Source organism: Zea mays, chromosome 4 (genome assembly GCF_902167145.1).
Source record: "Zea mays cultivar B73 chromosome 4, Zm-B73-REFERENCE-NAM-5.0, whole genome shotgun sequence".
In the NCBI taxonomy this organism is placed as follows: domain Eukaryota; kingdom Viridiplantae; phylum Streptophyta; class Magnoliopsida; order Poales; family Poaceae; genus Zea; species Zea mays.
Window position 1 is genome coordinate 200,001,896 of NC_050099.1, and position 19,111 is coordinate 200,021,006.

Below are 19,111 nucleotides of genomic sequence, written 5' to 3' on the forward strand. Positions count from 1 at the left end.
TGAGAGATGCCAGCCTTCCTGTCAATCTTTGAGCCCCCTTCTTTGTACTTGGTGGTTCCATTCAAAGTATAGCTTCGATTTTGCTTGGATTAGCCTCAATTCCCTTTGTTGAAACTAGGCAACCAAGAAATTTCCCCTTCTTCACTCCGAAGACACATTTTTCTGGATTCAGCTTTAAACCAGCCTGTCTAAAATTAGCGAAGGTCTCCTGCAGATCAGCAATGTGATTATCTTGCTTCGTGCTTTTTACAATGATATCATCAACATAAGTTAGCACATTCCTGCCTATCTGAGAATGGAGAACCTTCGTTGTCATTCTGCTGAAGCTTCCTCCGGCATTCTTAAGCCCCTCAGGCATCCGAAGGTAACAATATGTTCCACTAGGGGTTATGAAGTTGGTTTTCGGTTCATCCTCCTTCTTCATCCAGATTTGGTGGTAGCCTGAATAGCAATCCAGCAGACTCATAAGCTCTGATGAAGCTGCTGCATCTACTAAGGAATCTATCCTTGGCAATGGAAACTCGTCCTTCGGACATGCCTTGTTGAGATCAATAAAATCGATACACATTCTCCATTTACCATTGGCCTTCTTCACCATAACAGTGTTAGCCAACCATTCTGGGTATTTTACCTCTCTGATAACTCCGGCACTGAGGAGTCTTTTCACTTCATTCCGAGCGCCTTCGGCCTTGTCATCAGACATCTTCCGAAGCCTCTGCTTTCTAGGTCTGAAGGATGGATCAACATTGAGCGAGTGCTCAATAACATCCCTGTTAACTCCGCAAAGATCATTAGCTGACCAAGCAAAAACATCTTTATTGTTGAACAAAAACCTTATCAAGGTTTTCTCCTGTTCTTCGGACAGTTGAGATCCCAATAGCACCTTCTGCTCTGCTATGTCCTCACATAAGAGCATGGGCTTCGGCTGATCAGCCGAAGCAGCTTTTTTCCTTCTGAACTTGTATTGCTCACAAGCTTCAGCTCCATCTATATTATGGATTGCTTTTGAGTCTGTCCAATTTCCTTCGGCCCTTCTGGCAGCTTCCTGACTTCCATGAATAGCAAGGGGCCCTTGGTCCGAAGGTATCTTCATGCAAAGATAAGCTGGATGAAGAATTGTAAGGGTATTCCATTTCAACAATATCAAACACAACTTGTTCAGTCCTTGTGTTGTTGATAAATCCGAAGGTCACTGGCATTGAGATTTTGCCGAGTGCTACAATCTGCCTTCCTCCGAAGCCGCAAAGGGGATGTGTAGCATCATGAATTTTGTCTTCGGGCTCTTGCATCTGTCTGAAGGCCTTAGCAAATATGATATCAGCTGCACTGCCTGTATCAACCAAAACATTATGGACCAGAAATCCTTTGATCACACAAGAGATAACCATAGCATCGTTGTGTGGGTAATCCTTGAGTTGAAGATCCTCTTGGGAGAAGGTAATTGGAATGTGAGACCATCTTGACTTGATGAAGGGTCCCTGCACCCCGACATGTTGTACCCTTCTCTGTGCCTCCTTCTTCTGCTTCTTGTTGACTAGCTCTGAGCATGAATCGCCTGTTATCGGGAGTACCAGCTTCGGAGCCAAAGCAGCTCCAGCTTGATTGTTGATCGAAGCCATCAGCTCAAAAAAGTGGAAGTGAGTTCACCGGAGGTGGGCGCCAATGTTGGGGACTTGTTCTCAAATGCTATGAATTAAGAACAAGGCAACATAAAATGTTAAATATTAATTCCCTTCGTCCGCCGGAGCATTATTTCCACAAGGATTTAATGAACCTCGGACGAAGGTTACGGGCATAATGCTATGAAGGTTTTCACCTTCGTAAGTGAGCTTATAAAAATAATACAAAGTAAAGTAAAGCATGAAATATTAAAGTTAAATACATTGAAAATAAACGACATCATTCACATATCTTATTAAATGAATTTTTAATATCTGAACACAATGTTTAGGTACATTTATACCTTTGCCTTGACAAACAATAATTCCCGAGTGATGCGTTAGCAATTACAGGAATGCGTGAACAGTAAAGGAATACTGTTCACTATTTATAGGCACAGAACACAGCCTGTGAGGAATTACAATCATGCCCCTCATAAAAGTTTACAACAATGACTCAGACCCTTATGGGTTAAAAGGTCATTCTATCTTTAAGTCGGTTCGACCCTTCAGCTTCGGATATGCTGTAGTTCCGAAGCTTCGTAAACGGTGACTTTGGCATCATTTTCAAGCAGCTTCAGCCGAAGCTGTTTCTTTCCGCAGGACCTTCGGCGACGAAGCATGGTCCCAACAAGAGCTAGTCCAAAATGTGAAAATTGTCAAAAATGTGCAAGAGACTAGAAACAACCTTCATCACTCATTGAGTTAATACAGCTCACCTGGCCATTGCAAAGATGGGGCCTCGATTTGCTAGGCCCACTGCCACCAGCACAAGGCAATTTAAGATATGTTGTGGTGGCCGTAGATTATTTTTCTAAGTGGATTGAAGCGAAGCCTTTGGCCACAATAACTTCGGTCACAGTCCAGAAATTCTTCTCGCAAAACATTGTTTGTCGCTTCGGCGTGCCGAAGGCTATAACTGTGGACAATGGAACACAGTTTGATGCCAAAACTTTCAAGAAATTATGTGATCAAATCGGCACGAAGATTCATTTTACATCAGTCAGACATCCGGAGTCAAACGGACTTGTCGAAAGAGCAAATGGCATTATAATGACAGAAATAATGAAGCTAATCTTCAATCAGCCCAGAGGAAAGTGGCCAGATGAGTTGATTAAAGTGGTGTGGGGCCACAATACAACCATATCAAGATCAACAGGTTTTACGCCATTCAAGTTATTATTTGGTGACGAAGCTATAACCCCAGAAGAAGCTAAAGCAGGGTCAATAAGAACAGCAGCTTCGGCAGAAGATGAAGCTGATTATCACGTAGCAAAAGATACTATAGAAGGGACCAGACTTCAGGCTGTGGAGAATATCAATAAATATCAAGCCGAAACAATAAAATGGCACGATAGAAAAGTTCGGTTGAAAAATATTAAACCAGGGCATTTGGTGCTTCGGAGAGTGGCTAATCCAGACACATAGGCAAACTACAGCTAAAGTGGGAAGGACATTTTCTGGTGGTATCTTCGTCAAGGCTCGGTTCTTATAGATTGAAGGATATGGACGGCAACGACATTCCTAGATCTTGGAATGCGGATGAGCTTCGACGATATTATGTGTAATTTTATGTAATCTTTTCATTTTTTCCTATGGCACCCTTTTCCTTTCCAAAGGGGGAGAAAGGTTTTTAATGGGGCCATAGCTTGTAATTTTTCTTTTCTTATCAGCTCCACGAGAGCAAAATCCCCCATAAGAATGTAAAATGTAACATCTGAGCACGCACCATCGAGTGCAGAGAAAAAACCAGGGAGAAGCTAAAAAATCGTCCCTAAGGGGATGCAGAGCACGACGAAGCTACAAAAAGTCATTCCTAAGGGAGCGCAACGTATGTTTTCTGCTCAAAAGTCGTTCCTAAGGGAATGCAGAGCCAAATACCGCCGAAATATAAGGCGAAGAAGTTCAAAAGACGTTCCTCAGGGGATGCAGAACTTATACCGCCGAAATAGAAGGCGAAGAAGTTCAAAAGACGTTGCTAAGGGAATGCAGAACTTACACCGAAAAATAAGCGGTGAAGCCGAAAAATAAACGACAAAGAGATTTCAGTCGTTCCTAAGGGAATGAAGAGTCTGGATGTGGCTTCGTAAGCGTGTGTATGGACATTCAATTGCACAATACATCACATCATTCATTGCATTCATATACATTCATTTAGACATTTGTAGGATCATCATCATCATATCATAGAAGTACAGACAGTTGCTTCGGCTCTAATGACAAGGCTTTGGCGAGAGCAAAAAGAAGCGGATATATGCTTCGTTGTGTACGAAAAGAAGGGAAGGTGTTTTTAACCTTCGGCTCAAAAAATACAAGTTCCGTCCACATCCAAGCAGTTCATACACAGATAAAAAGATAAAAATATATTACAAGGTATGGACAAATTTACAGAGTAGTGTTTGATTCCTAAATTATAGTACTTTTTACAAGGTTAATTCAAAATTCTCTCTAAGCTTTTTCACAGCAGTGTCTTCAGCTTCATCACTTCATCACTATCCACCAAGCTCTGGATCATTGCTCTTCGGCTTCGTCATCCTGTAGATAACAAAGCGTTATAAGGTAAACTCAAGTTTCAAGGAGAAGGTAAGCACCAGGTATGAGTTTATTACCGATTTGAGGTGACTTCGAGCTTCGTCACCAGCTAAGCTTTACCCACCCTTCGTCCAGATTTGTGTTATGAATCTATTTCCTATGCTTCGGGCCAGGCTGGGGATATTAGTTAAATCTGCTGGTGATAAGCTGAAGTTAGGCCTATTGACGATCTTCCCATGCGTGCAACCAGTTTTCATGAAAGCAACATCTGTGCCCCGAGGAGCTACAAGAGCACCGAAGTCACCATGCCCAGCTATAACTTCGTCAAGTGCATCAACTTCGCCCTCAATATGTTCGAAGGTGCCTGGCAGGTCTTCAACTGAAGGTTCAAATTTCTCAGAACTGGCTCCAACTGAGTTGAAGACCTGCTTCAGCCGTTGCACGCATCGGTGGCCGAAGTCTAGACATTTATCCTGAAGCTCCTTCAATGATTTCTGCAAATTTGAACTCTTTTCGACTTCGACTTTAAGCTTTGTATCGAGATTCTTCTTTTCTTGCTCAAAATTTTCTGATTTCAGGAGTAGTTCACTGTTTAATATGGCAATTTCGGCTTGGGCTTCTGCCAGTGAACCCTCCATTGTTTGAAGAACAAAATCCTTCTTTTCAAGAGTAGCTTCCTAATTTTTGATTTTGCTCTCTAAGCCTTCAATTATAACCTCATGTTTCTTATCTTCGAGGTCCTATTGCATCCTCAAGGCTTTACTTAGTAGCATACTCTGTGCAAAGCAACCTTCATCAGAAAACACCTTCGTCGTAAAAAACAATAAAAAATCGAAGGAAAAATTCTACCTTGAAATTAGAATAGAATAAACTACCGACGATATGCTATCGTCGGTAGCGACTGATGTCGGCTTCGAGCTTCGGAAAACCAACACTCCTTAACAGAGTGCTGATAACCTTCGCTCCAGTTCAGTCTTGGAGGAATCCTAAGCTTTCTTCATTAATACCACCGAAGAGCAACGCTCCTGGCTGGTAGCCACAAGATATAGCATTTTCTAGGCACTAGTTAACTGTTGACCAATTATATTTTGAAAATTGAAGTCCTTTTCATCCGAAATATCTTCGGCGATCTCCTTCCCTTTTCCAGGCACTGTGGCCAGGGTCTCTTCGACAGCTGCAGCAGCTTCTTTCGCGGCCATATTCAACAGCATTTTATCAATATCAGAAAATGTGCTCTCCAGATTTGTATCTTCGGCCGTTGCAGCTTTGGCAGTTGTAGCTTCGGTGGGAGCAGCTTCGGTAGCTGTAGCAACTTCGGCAGCAGGTGTTATCTTTGACGCTGAGGCCGGCAGTGGTGTTTCTTCAATAGCTTCAATTACAGTAATAATCCTCCGCCTTTTTGGCCCAACAGACTTCTTTGCTGCCGAAGGCTCCTTCTTTTGTAAAAGCTTCGTCAGATGCGGCCCCAGTGGACTTAGCTTGATAGGTAAGGATTCAGTCATTACCTTTATAATTTCTTCTACGTCAGCAGCAGAAGGTGTTGAAGGAGTCTCTTCCTCTATGTCAGTTGTCTTTGGCTTCAGAGCCGCAACCTTCCTCTTCTTCGGAGCAGCCACCTTCGGCTCATGGCTGGATTTTCTCTTTTTTATAATTTCTTCATCTTCTTTCACCATCCTAGAAGCTTGCCTGCTCAGATCACTAACAATCCTCTTTCTCTTTTGGCCTTCGGCACCCTTGTTCAATCGCTCATAGTCAGGATATTCAAAATTTAATGCATCCATCACCCGATTCAACCTTCACTTCGGTCGGGTGCCGAAGGTCGCAGTCATCAGCTGATCTTTTTTAGTGTAATTACCCAAAATTTCGTTGCACATGGATTCTATCATTTCTAACCATTCTTGGCATGGCCCTTTAAACTGTTTCTCAAACTTGAACCAATAAGGCAGTCGCACAAGTTCATTCTTCTCCTTTGTCCCCTTTAGCTTCGGCATGTTCCATTCACTCAGCGTCGGGAACACCTTATAGGCCAGATATTCTTGGGCTAGATATCTTGTGTTGGTCTGCTCGGCTGCCACCCGGAATTCTGCCACAGCTTCTTGGCACGGTGACCCTGTCGAGATAAGGCACAGGGGCCTAGTCAACCCGAAGCTTAAGCTCAGCGGGCTCAGTACTAGCATCTTGAGCTTCTCCCTCTTCTTCTCATCGGCCTTAACATAAAACCACTCATTTTTCCAACCGATTGGCCACTTGGTGCGATAGCTAACCACCGGAGACTTCATATATTTGTGGTAAGCGAAGTTGTAACAACCAAAATTCTCATGAAGACCATCTTCTTTGGCCTTCGTCTGATAATGAAGCTCATGCACTCGGCAAAAAGCTTCGGCATTCGGGTCCATTCCTTGGCTTCGGATTGCCTAGATGTAGACGCTAAGCCTAACGATAGAGTTTGGAGTCAGCTGATGAAGATAGATTTTGTAATTTTCCAAAACTTCCCCAATCATTTCATTCAAAGGAAATCTCAATCCCGCTCTGAAGAAACTCCTGAAAACTACCACCTCATCATTTTCCGGTGTCGGAGTGGTTTCTTCCCCGGTGAAGCGAATTAGCTTCTTCTCAGCTCCTTCGAAGTAGCCTAGCTTTATCATCATGGGCATGTCAGCCTCAGAAACGGTAGATTTTCCAAAGTCCAAGTGGCTGGGTTTGGCTGGCATGAGGGTGTTATAATCTTACTCTTCTTCATCAACAACATCTTCTTCGATGTCAGCATATTCAGCTTTGGCAGCAGATGCACCTTCGTCAGCAGCTCCCTCTGTCACAACCATTCCCGATTGTTTCATCACTTCAGAGATCGGGGCAGTCTCTGTGGCTTCGGCCTCCTCTCCGTCACGGGTCACCCTAGCAGTTGAACGAACTCTGGCCATCAGGTGTCGAAATCCTTACAGTTCTTACGAATGTTGATGATTTTTATAGTTCTGACAAAGCTCCCTCTTATGACGAATCTATAACAAAAATGATGCTTTGCTTGAGAATGCGATGAGAAAGCTTTAGCTATGGTTAAATTTTTCAGCAGTACAACAGTGCAATGGCAATGAATGTTGTGGTAACTTCACACCTACCTGTCTCTTTATATAGTGCTGCATGTGTAAAGGTGAATCGTTAAGTCGCCTGTACCCGCTCAACAGTCACACGCACCCACTAAACGGTGGACCACGGTGCATGGGAGATGAATCGCCAGATCGCGCGTACCCGCTGCATGGTGGGGCCACCTCGCACTCGGATTATTTTAATCGTTTCTCGGCAACGAGCTCAGGGAAGGTGTTTTTCGGACCTTCGGCATTCCGAAGCCTAGGACAGTTTTTCACGGATCAAGCTCGTTACGAAAAACGATCTAGCACCGTGAAGGGGCTACTGTTGGGGGTCTGCTTCGTAGCCGAAGGTCCTGTAAGAAGAAACACCTTCGGAAGATCAGCACAGAAATAATGTCGAAGCTACCTTCCAGGGAGCTTTGGCATAATGACATGCCTTAAGACGAAGGGTTGCACCGACTTAAAGATGAAAAGACAGATTGACCCATAATAGTTTGTGTCATGATTGTAATCGATTGTAAAGTGTATAAATGGAATTTCACACAGGCTGCTCCATGTGCCTATAAATAGATGAACAGTACCCCCGTACTGTTCACACTGACTTGTACTCGCTCATGCGTCACGCTTGTACTTTCTCCTTCTGTCAAGCCAAAGGTACAAATGTAACTCCATATTATTTATGTTTATCCATGATAATATAATAAAAATGAATTAATAATGTTATATAGTTATTCACGTTGTCTTTTATATTTCATATGCTTCTTCTTTCATTAACATATACTGCAATGATGAAGGTACGTCCTTCATGACCTTCGTCTGAAGATCATTATATCCTAAGGGAAATAATGCTTCGAAGGATGAAGGGTAATAACCTTTAACATTTTGTGTTGCCTTGTTCTTAATTCATAGCATTTGAGAACAAGTCCCCAACATGATCTATCGTAAGGAAACATATGTGGGGTTAGGTGTACAAGCCTCTAGTTGATGATCAAAGGCCACACAACCCCCATTTTGTCGAAAATAGCATGGACGACCAGTTTCAATAATACCGAAGGCTAACACCTACGGATTTTTTACAAAGAAATGTCTCCACCAGAAATCCAAGAATATGACCTATGGCAAGGAAACAAATGTGGGGTGAGGTGAACGAGCCTCTGGTCAATGATTAATGGCCACACAACCCCCATTTTTGACGAAAATAGCCATGAACGATCATCTTCAAAAATACCGAAGGCTAACACCAGCGGATTTTTGACCAAGAAATTGTCCCCACCAGAAATCCAAGAATGTGACCTATGGCAAGGAAAAATATGTGGGGTCAGGTGTACGAGCCTCTGTTCGATGGTCAATGACTACACAACACCCATTTTTGTCGAAAATAGAATGAACGACCATTTTCAATAATACCGAAGGCTAACACCTATAGATTTTTGACCAAGAAATAGTCTCCACCAGAAAGCCAATAATGTGATCTATGGCAAGGAAACATATGTGGGGTGAGGTGTACGAGCCTCTGGATGATGATCAATGGCCACACAACCCCCATTTTGTCTAAAATAGCCACGAACGACCATTTTCAATAATACCGAAGGCTAACACCTATGGATTTTTGACCAAGAACTGGTCTCCACCAGAAATCCAAGAATATGAGCTATGGCAAGGAATCATATGTGGGGTGAGGTGACAATTTTCAATAACACTAAAGGCTAACAATAACAGATTTTTGACCAGGAAATGGTCTCCACCAGAAATCCAAGAATGTGATTTATGGCAAGGAAACATATGTGGGGTGAGGTGTACGAGCCTCTGGTTGATGATGAATGGCCACACAACTCCTATTTTTGTCGAAAATAGCATGAATGACCATTTTCAATAATAGTGAAGGCTAACACCTATGGATTTTTGACCAAGAAATGGTCTCCACCAGAAATCCAAGAATGTGATGTATGGCAAGGAAACATATGTGGGGTGAGGTGTACGAGCCTCTGGTCGATGATCAATGGCCACACAACCCCCATTTTTGTCGGAAATAGCCATGAACGACCATTTTCAATAATATCCAATGCTAATACCTATGGATTTCTCACCAAGAAATCGTCTCCGCCAGAAATCCAAGAATGTGACCTATGGAAAGGAAACATATGTGGGGATAGGTGTATGAGCCTTTGGTCGATGATCAATGCCCACACAACCCATATTTTTTGTCAAAAATAGCATGAACGACCATTTTCAATAATACCTAAGCCTAGCACCTATGGATTTTTTTTACCAAAAATTGTCTCCACCATAAATCCAAGAATCTGATGTATGGCAAGGAAACATATGCGGGTTTAGGTGTACGAACCTCTGGTCGATGATCAATGGCCACAAAACACCCATTTTGTGAAAATAGCTTGAACGACCATTTTCAATAATACCGAAGGCTAACACCTACAGATTTTTGACCAAGAAATGGTCTCCACTAGAAATCCAAGAATCTGATATATGGCAAGGAAACATATTTGGGGTGAGGTGAACGAGCCTCTGGTCAATGATCAATGGCCACACAACCCCCATTTTTGTCGAAAATAACCAAGAATGACCATTTTCAATAATACCGAAGGCTAACACCTACTGATTTTTGACCAAGAAATGGTCCCCACCAGAAATCCAAGAATCTGACCTATGGCAAGGAAACATATTTGGGGTGAGGTGAACGAGCCTCTGGCCAATGATCAATGGCCACACAACCCCATTTTTTGTCGAAAATAGCCAAAAACGGTCATTCTCAATAATACCGAAGATTAACAACTACGGATTTTTGACCAAGAAATAGTCTTCAACAAAAATCCAAGTATGTGATCTATGGTAAGGAAACATATGTGGGGTGAGGTGTATGATACTCTGGTCGATGATAAATGGCCACACAACCCCCTTTTATGTCGAAAATAGCCATGAACAACCATTTTCAATAATACCGAAGGCTAACAGCTACAATTTTTTGACCAAGAAATGGTCTCCACCAGAAATCCAAGAATGTGATCTATGGCAAGGAAACAAATGTAGGGAGATGTGTACGAGCCTCTAGTCGATGATAAATGGCCACACAACCCCTATTTTTGTCGAAAATAGCATGAACAACCATTTTCAATAATACCGAAGGCTAACACCTACGGAATTTTGAACAAGAAATGGTCCCCACCAGAAATCCAAGAATGTGACCTATGGCAAGGAAACATATGTGGGGTCAGGTGTACGAGCCTCTGTTCGATGGTCAATGGCTACACAACACCCATTTTTGTCGAAAATAGAATGAACGACCATTTTCAATAATACCGAAGGCTAACACCTACGGATTTTTGACCATGAAATAGTCTCCACCAGAAAGCCAAGAATGTGATCTATGGCAAGGAAACATATGTGGGGTGAGGTGTACGAGCCTCTGGATGATGATCAATGGCCACACAACCCCCATTTTGTCAAAAATAGCCATGAACGACCATTTTCAATAATACCGAAGGCTAACACCTATGGATTTTTTACCAAGAACTGGTCTCCACCAAAAATCCAAGAATATGAGCTATGGCAAGGAATCATATGTGGGGTGAGGTCACAATTTTCAATAATACCGAAGGCTAACACCTACGGATTTTTGACCAAGAAATGGTCTCCACCAGAAATCCAAGAATGTGATCTATGGCAAGGAAACATATGTGGGGTGAGGTGTACGAGCCTCTGGTTGATGATGAATGGCCACACAACCCCTATTTTCGTCAAAAATAGCATGAATGACCATTTTCAATAATAGTGAAGGCTAACACCTATGGATTTTTTACCAAGAAATGGTCTCCACCAGAAATCCAAGAATGTGATGTATGCCAAGGAAACATATGTGGGGTGAGGTGTACGAGCCTCCGGTCGATGATCAATGGCCACATAACCTCCACTTTTGTCGGAAATAGCCATGAACGACCATTTTCAATAATACCCAATGCTAACACCTACGGATTTCTCACCAAGAAATCGTCTCCGCTAGAAATCCAAGAATGTGATCTATGGAAAGGAAACATATGTGGGGTGAGGTGTATGTGCCTCTGGTCGATTATCAATGCCCACACAACCCATATTTTTTGTCAAAAATAGCATGAACGACCATTTTCAATAATACCTAAGCCTAGCACCTACGAATTTTTGATCAAAAATGGTCTCCACCATAAATCCAAGAATCTGATGTATGGCAAGGAAACATATGCGAGTTCAGGTGTACGAGCCTCTGGTCGATGATTAATGGCCACAAAATACCCATTTTGTCGAAAATAGCCATGAACGACCATTTTCAATAATACCGAAGGCTAACACCTATGGATTTTTTACCAAGAACTGGTCTCCACCAGAAATCCAAGAATATGAGCTATGGCAAGGAATCATATGTGGGGTGAGGTCACAATTTTCAATAATACCGAAGGCAAACACTTACGGATTTTTGACCAAGAAATGGTCTCCACCTGAAATCCAAGAATGTGATCTATGGCAAGGAAACATATGTGGGGTGAGGTGTACGAGCCTCTGGTCGATGATCAATGGCCACACAACCCCCATATTTGTCGGAAATAGCCATGAACGACCATTTTCAATAATACCCAATGCTAACACCTACGGATTTCTCACCAAGAAATCATCTCCGCCAGAAATCCAAGAATGTGATCTATGGAAAGGAAACATATGTGGAGTGAGGTGTATGAACGTTTGGTCGATTATCAATGCTCACACAACCCATATTTTTGTCAAAAATAGCATGAACAACTATTTTCAATAATACCTAAGCCTATCACCTACGAATTTTTGACCAAAAATGGTCTCCATCATAAATCCAAAAAATTGATGTATGGCAAGGAAACATATGCGGGTTTAGGTGTACGAGCCTCTGGTCGATGATCAATGGCCACAAAACACCCATTTTTGTGAAAATAGCATGAACGACCATTTTCAATAATACCGAAGGCTAACACCTACAGATTTTTGACCAGGAAATGGTCTCCACCAGAAATCCAAGAATGTGATCTATGGCAAGGAAACATATGTGGGGTGAGGTGTACGAGCCTCTGGTTGTTGATCAATGGCCACACAACCCTTATTTTTGTTGAAAATAGCATGAATGACCATTTTCAATAATACTCAAGACCAACACCTACGAATTTTTGACCAAGAAATGGTCTCCACCAGAAATCCAAGAATGTGATCTATGGCAAGGAAACATATGTTGGGTGCAATGAATGAGGCTCTAGTCGATGATCAATGGCCACACAACCCCCATTTTTGTCGGAAATAGCCATGAACGACCATTTTTAATAATACCGAAGTCTAACACCTACGGATTTTTGACCAAGAAATGGTCACCACCAGAAATCCAAGAATGTGATGTTTGGCAAAGAAACATATGTGAGGTGAGGTGTATGAGCCTCTGGTTGATGATCAATGGCCACACAAACCCTATTTTTGTGAAAAATAGCATGGATGACCATTTTCAATAATACCAAAGGCTAGCACCTACGGATTTTTGACCACGAAATGGTCTCCACCAGAAATCCAAGAATGTGATCTGTGGCAAGGAAACATATGTGGGGCGAGGTGTACAAATCTTTGGTCGATGATCAATGGCCACAAAACCCCATTTCTCTCGAAAATAACATGAACGACCATTTTCAATAATACCGAAGGCTGACACCTACGGATTTTGACCAAGAAATGGTCTCCCCCAGAAATCCAAGAATGTGATCTATGTCAAAGAAACATATTTGAGGCGAGGAGTACAAGCCTCTGGTCAATGATCAACGGCCACACTACCCCCATTTTTGTCGAAAATAGCCACCATTTTCAATAATACCGAATGCTAACACCTACGGATTTTGACCAAGAAATGGTCTCCACCAAAAATCCAAGAATGTGATCTATGGCAAGGAAAAAATGTGGGGAGAGGTGTACGAGCCTCTCGTCGATGATCAATGGCCACACAACCCCTATTTTGTCACAAATAGAATGAACGACCATCAATAATACCGAAGGCTAACACCTGTGGATTTTTTACCCAGAAATGATCTCCACCAGAAATCAAAGAATGTGATCTATAGAAAGGAAACATATGTGGGGTGAGGTGTATGAGCATCTGGTCGATGGTCAATGGCCAGACAACCCCCATTTTGTCGAAAGTAGCCATCAACGACCATTTTCAATAATACCGAAGGATAACACCTACAGATTTTTGACCAAGAAATGGTCTCCACCAGAAATCCAAGAATGTGATCTATGGCAAGGAAACATTTGTGGGCTGAGGTGTACGAGCCTCTATTCGATGGTCAATGGCCACACAACCCCCATTTTTGTCGAAAGTAGCCACGAACGACCATTTTCAATAATAACGAAGGATAACACCTACGGATTTTTGACCAAGAAATGGTCTCCACCTAAATTCCAATAATGTGATCTATGGCAAGGAAACATATGTGGGGTGAGGTGTACGAGCCTCTAGTTGAAGATCAATGGCCACAAACCCCTATTATTGTCGAAAATAGCATGAATGAGCATTTTGAATAATATTGAAGGCTAACACCTATGAATTTTTGACTAAGAAATGGTCTCCACCAGAAATCCAAGAATGTGAGCTATGGCAAGAAAACATATTTGGGGTGCAATGAACGAGGCTCTAGTCAATGATTAATGGCCACACAACCCCCATTTGTGTCGAAAATAACCATGAATGACCATTTTCAATAATACCAAAGGCTAACACATACGGATTTTTGACATAGAAATGGTCTCCACCAAAAATCCAAGAATGTGATGTATGGCAAGGAAACATATGTGGGGTGAGGTGTATGAGCTAGTCGATGATCAATGGCCACACAACCCCCATTTTTGTCAGAAATAGCCATGACCGACCATTTTCAAAATTACCGAAGGCTAACACGTATGGATTTTTGATAAAGAAATGGTCTCCACCAGAAATCTAAGAATATGATCTATGGAAGGAAACATATGTGGGTGAGGTGTATGAGCCTCTAGTCGATGATCAATGGCCACATAACCCAAGTTTTTGTCAAAAATAGCATGGAGGACCATTTTCAATATTACCGAAGGCTAACACCTACGAATTTTTGACCAAGAAATGGTCTCCACCAGATATCCAAGAATGTGATCTATGGCAAGGAAACATATGTGGGGTGAGGTGTAGGAGCCTCTGGTCGAAGATCAATGGCCACACAACCTACATTTTTGTCGAAAATTGCATGAACGACCATTTTCAATAATACCGAAGGATAACACCTACGGATTCTTGACCAAGAAACGGTCTCCACCAGAAATCCAAGAATGCAATCTATGTCAAGCAAACATATGTGGGGTGAGGTGTATGAGCCTCTAGTCGATGATCAATGGCCACACAACCACCATTTTTGTCGAAAATAGCATGAATGAACAATTTCAATTATACCGAAGGCTAACACCTACGAATTTTTGACCAATAAATGGTCTCCCCTAGAAATCCAAGGATGTCGAAAATTGCATGAATGGCCATTTCAATAACCCAATAATGTGATCTATGAAAAGAAAACAAATGTGGTGTCAGGTGTACGAGGCTCTGGTCGACGATTAATGGCTACACAACCCCCATTTTTATCGAAAATATTATGAACGACTATTTTCCATAATACTAAAGGCTAACACCTATGGATTTTTTACCAAGAAATGGCCTCCCCCAGAAATCCAAGAATGTGATCTATGCAAGGAAACATATCTGGGGTGAGGTGTATGAGCCTCTGGTTGATGATCAATGGCCACATGACCCCCATTATTTTCGAAAATAGCCATGAACTACCATTTTCAATAATATCGAAGGCTAACACCTACAGATTTTTGACCAAGAAATAGTCTCCACCAAAAATCCAAGAATCTGATCTATGGTGAGGAAACATATGTGGGTGAGGTGTACGAGCCTCTGGTTAATGATTAATGGCCACACAACCCCTATTTTTGTCGATAATAGCATGAACAATAATTTCAATAATACTGAAGGCTAACACCTTCGAATTTTTGACCAAGAAATGGTCTCCACCAGAAATCCAAGAATGTGACCTATGGCAAGGAAACATATGTGGGGTGAGGTGTACGAGCCTCTGGTCGATGATCAATGGCCACGCAACCCCTATTTTTCTCGAAAATAGTATGAACGACCATTTTCAATAATACTGAAGGCTAACACCTACGGATTTTTGACCAAGAAGGATTTTTGACCAAGAAATGGTCTCCAACAGAAATTTCTGTAATAACTCCAAAAAGGAGAAGAATGGCCTGTGTATTAGACGCTGTCATGGAATCGACAAAGGTACTGACTCCTGCTTCTGCAGAAGTACCTAACATAGGTGAAAAGAATGCGAAGGAAACTGCCGAAGCTGTCATGACTCAGGTTGGAACTGAAGCTGGGTCCTCAGTTCCCGCAGAAACACGGCCTACGGAGGTTGTTGAAGTAAGACCTTCAGATGCTACAAAAATTAGCAAAGAGTCTGAATCCCCTACTGCTGGAGTTTCTACTGAGGGATTGGAATTTGTAGTGCGTCACGCGGCAGGGAAAAACTATTAGAAGAGCAGATTTCCAAAGCTATGCATTATGCCAAGGATTTGAAGTATCCCCTAGGATCCTTGGTGTTTAATGGCACTCATGTAGACGAATTTCTATACTGCCTTCCGGACAATAAAGAGATATATGTTTGTCGGGAGATGGCAAAAAATATAGGATTCCCGAAGCTAGAGGTTGGCCTATCTGCAATGTCGAAGGATGAACTTGCAGACAGCCTTGCTTATAATAGCTTGAAGGTATATATATTTTTGTTGTAAAATAAGTTATGTTTATAGATTTTCTTTTTATTGTTGTGTTCTCATATATTTCTATTATTAGGGTTTGATCCTAAATAAAGCTTTGAGAGCCCAAAAAGAGGCAGAAGATGAGAGCTGCCAAATAGCTCTTGGGAATCTTCGGGCGGAGGTCATTTCGCTAAGGAACAAAGCCCTTGAAAAGGATAAAATATTGCTTTCCTTAGTGGATAGGCTGAAGGCCAGTGAAGCTAAGCTCGATGCACAAACCGAAGCTCACAAGGTTGAAATTGAAAACTTAAAGAAGCAACTCGCAGAAACAAGTGAAATTTTTGAAGTCAGAATGGTAAAACATGAAATAAGCGAAATTGAAAAATCTAGAGCTCAAAAGAATGCCAAAGAGCTCCGGAATTCTAAAGAGAAATGCTACGAAATATCCTTAGGGTGCGCCAAGACTCTAAAGGATAGTTTTGCAAAAGTGGGAGTGTACTCTTTAGAGCAGAAATTCATCTGCGGTGACCCTGATGATGTCGTGCAATGGATCAACGAAGAAGTCGAAGCCTATGAGGAAATCTTAAGCGATCGAGGAGACTTCTGCGCGTTTGTTGGCGCCCGAGGGGTCGCTGCAATCTTGGAGAAGGCCGATTGTGAGCACATTCAGGCTGCAACTAGGCCAGGATTTGTTTTTCGGCGGAAGATATTAAGAACCCTTTGGCTGAAGCCTCTACCTTGGGTGGTGAGTTCTACTCCGATGTGTGGATGAAGGGTGGTCGTGACATGACTGATGAAGCTATTAGAAAAAATGAGAAAGAATCTCACGACGCCCGAGAAGAAGCTAAGCGAGCTGAAGAGGCTACTGAGCGTGCAAGGCATATAAGTACTTTTACTAAAATTGAGCTTCGGTGTTTGTTTTTTGCTTCAGATTAACAACTTGTTCTTTACTACAACTGAACTTTCACCGCTGCCTGAGCCGTATGATCCCGAAGCCGCTCCGGCGATGAAGGAAGCATTAGAAACGATAAGGATCACCAACGAAGCTGTTGACGAAGCTGTCAATAGACTCCTAAATGAAGTTGCCGAGAAGATATTGAAAGAGGAATGAATTCTTGTGTACTAAGAAATGTAATATTCGTGTATGAGTCGAACATCGAACATTTGTATGTATATTAATGTAATATATTTATTTGCGATGCATGAAATCTATGTATATACCGTTTTTGAGCCTTCGGCGAAAAAACACCTTTCCTTCTTTTCATGTTTCGCGAAGAAAAATTGCCACCTCTATTGATTGAATACTTCGTACTTTTGCCATGACTGTTGTATAATAGCATTGCTAACGAAGGTTTTCTTGTTGTGTACAATTAAATCTGTCGAAAGTGTACTTTGTGCTTCAGCACATTGTTCCATAATTCATCAAATATTTTGAGAGGAGCATTACTTCCCCCTCCATAACTTTGTTGTCGATGCGATATGATGTATGATGTAATGCTATGCAAAATGATGCGATGATATGATGTAGCATGATGCCTATGTCAAAGACACACACCCAGACTCTGCATCCCCTTAGGAACGACTTTGGAGTCTCTTCACCTTTTACTTAGGTGGCATTTCAGCTCTACAACCCCTTAGGAATGACTTTGGAGCTAAGCTCTGCATCCCCTTAGGAACGACTTTGGAGCTTCTTCACCTCTGACTTAGGTGGTATTTAAGCTCTGCATCCCCTTAGGAACGACTTTGAAGCTTCTTCACCTTTTATTTAGTTGGTATCTTAGCTCTGCATTCCCTTAGGAACGACTTTAGAGCTTTAGAACTTACTCTGCGCTCCCTTAGGAACGACTTTGTAGCTTCGGAACTTACTCTGTGCTCCCTTAGAAACGACTTTGTAGCTTCGGAACTTACTCTGCGCTCCCTTAGGGACGACTTCGACAATCGATGATGTAATGGAAGTATTATTATTACATCAAATTGGATATTAATTCTTCCTGAATTGTCTTTCTTGCAAGAAAATATAAAAGCAGAAAAATTTAAGATACATCAGATCAGGATATTGTTTGGCCGCACATTGTTCCATAATTCATCAAATATTTTGAGAGGAGCATTTCTTCTAGTAGATGTGCTTTGATCCATAATTCATCAAATATTTCTTCTAGTAGCCTCTAGTAGATGTGCTTTGATTCAGGCACAGTGCTATTGATTGTGCGAGCTTCGGACTCCTCCCGAAGGTCGTGCTGTTGCTGAGCGTGGTGGTGCCCTTCTGGCTGTTGACTGCGGACCAAGGCAGGCGCTAGCGGTGGTGGCGGTGGTAATTGGGCCCAGGAAGCTTGGTAATGGCTTGCCAAAGCGATAGAAGCCGTAAGCTGTTGATTGCCTACGTACTCCGGGACGTAGGGAGAGTAGCACGAAGCGGTATGCAGGACTTGCTTCGGCTCATTCTATCGTGCTTCAGCTTCGGCAATTTCTTTCTGCTTCTGGATTGTGACTTGGCACGTCCTTGTGTTATGCCCCTTATCTTCTCCGCAGAATAAACAAAACAGTTTCCTGGCCTGATTACCAAATCTTCCTCCGAAGCTTCTTCCCCCTGCCCCTTGGAGCTGGTGGCCTGAAAGAATTTTGTTGCACCCCTTATGACTGAGAGCTGTGTTGCTGCGCTTGGGTATGGTTCCCCCTGTCGTTTCTTGCACTAGGATTATGGATCGATCTGACATGCCTAGAATGGAATCTTCCTCCAAAGCCCCTGGCCATCTCAGAGTATCTGTAAGCTTCTTCCCTTCTTTGTCGAACATCATTATCAGCTCAGATATATTTATCCATCTTCTGGAGGAGCTTCTCCAAGGTCTATGCTGGCTTTCTAGCAAAGTATTGCATCGTAGGTCCTGGCCGAAGCCCCTTGATCATGGCCTCAATGACGATCTCATTGGGCACTGTAGGTGCTAGAGCTCTCAGCCGCAAGAACCTTCGGACGTACGCCTACAGATACTCTTCCTGGTCCTAGGT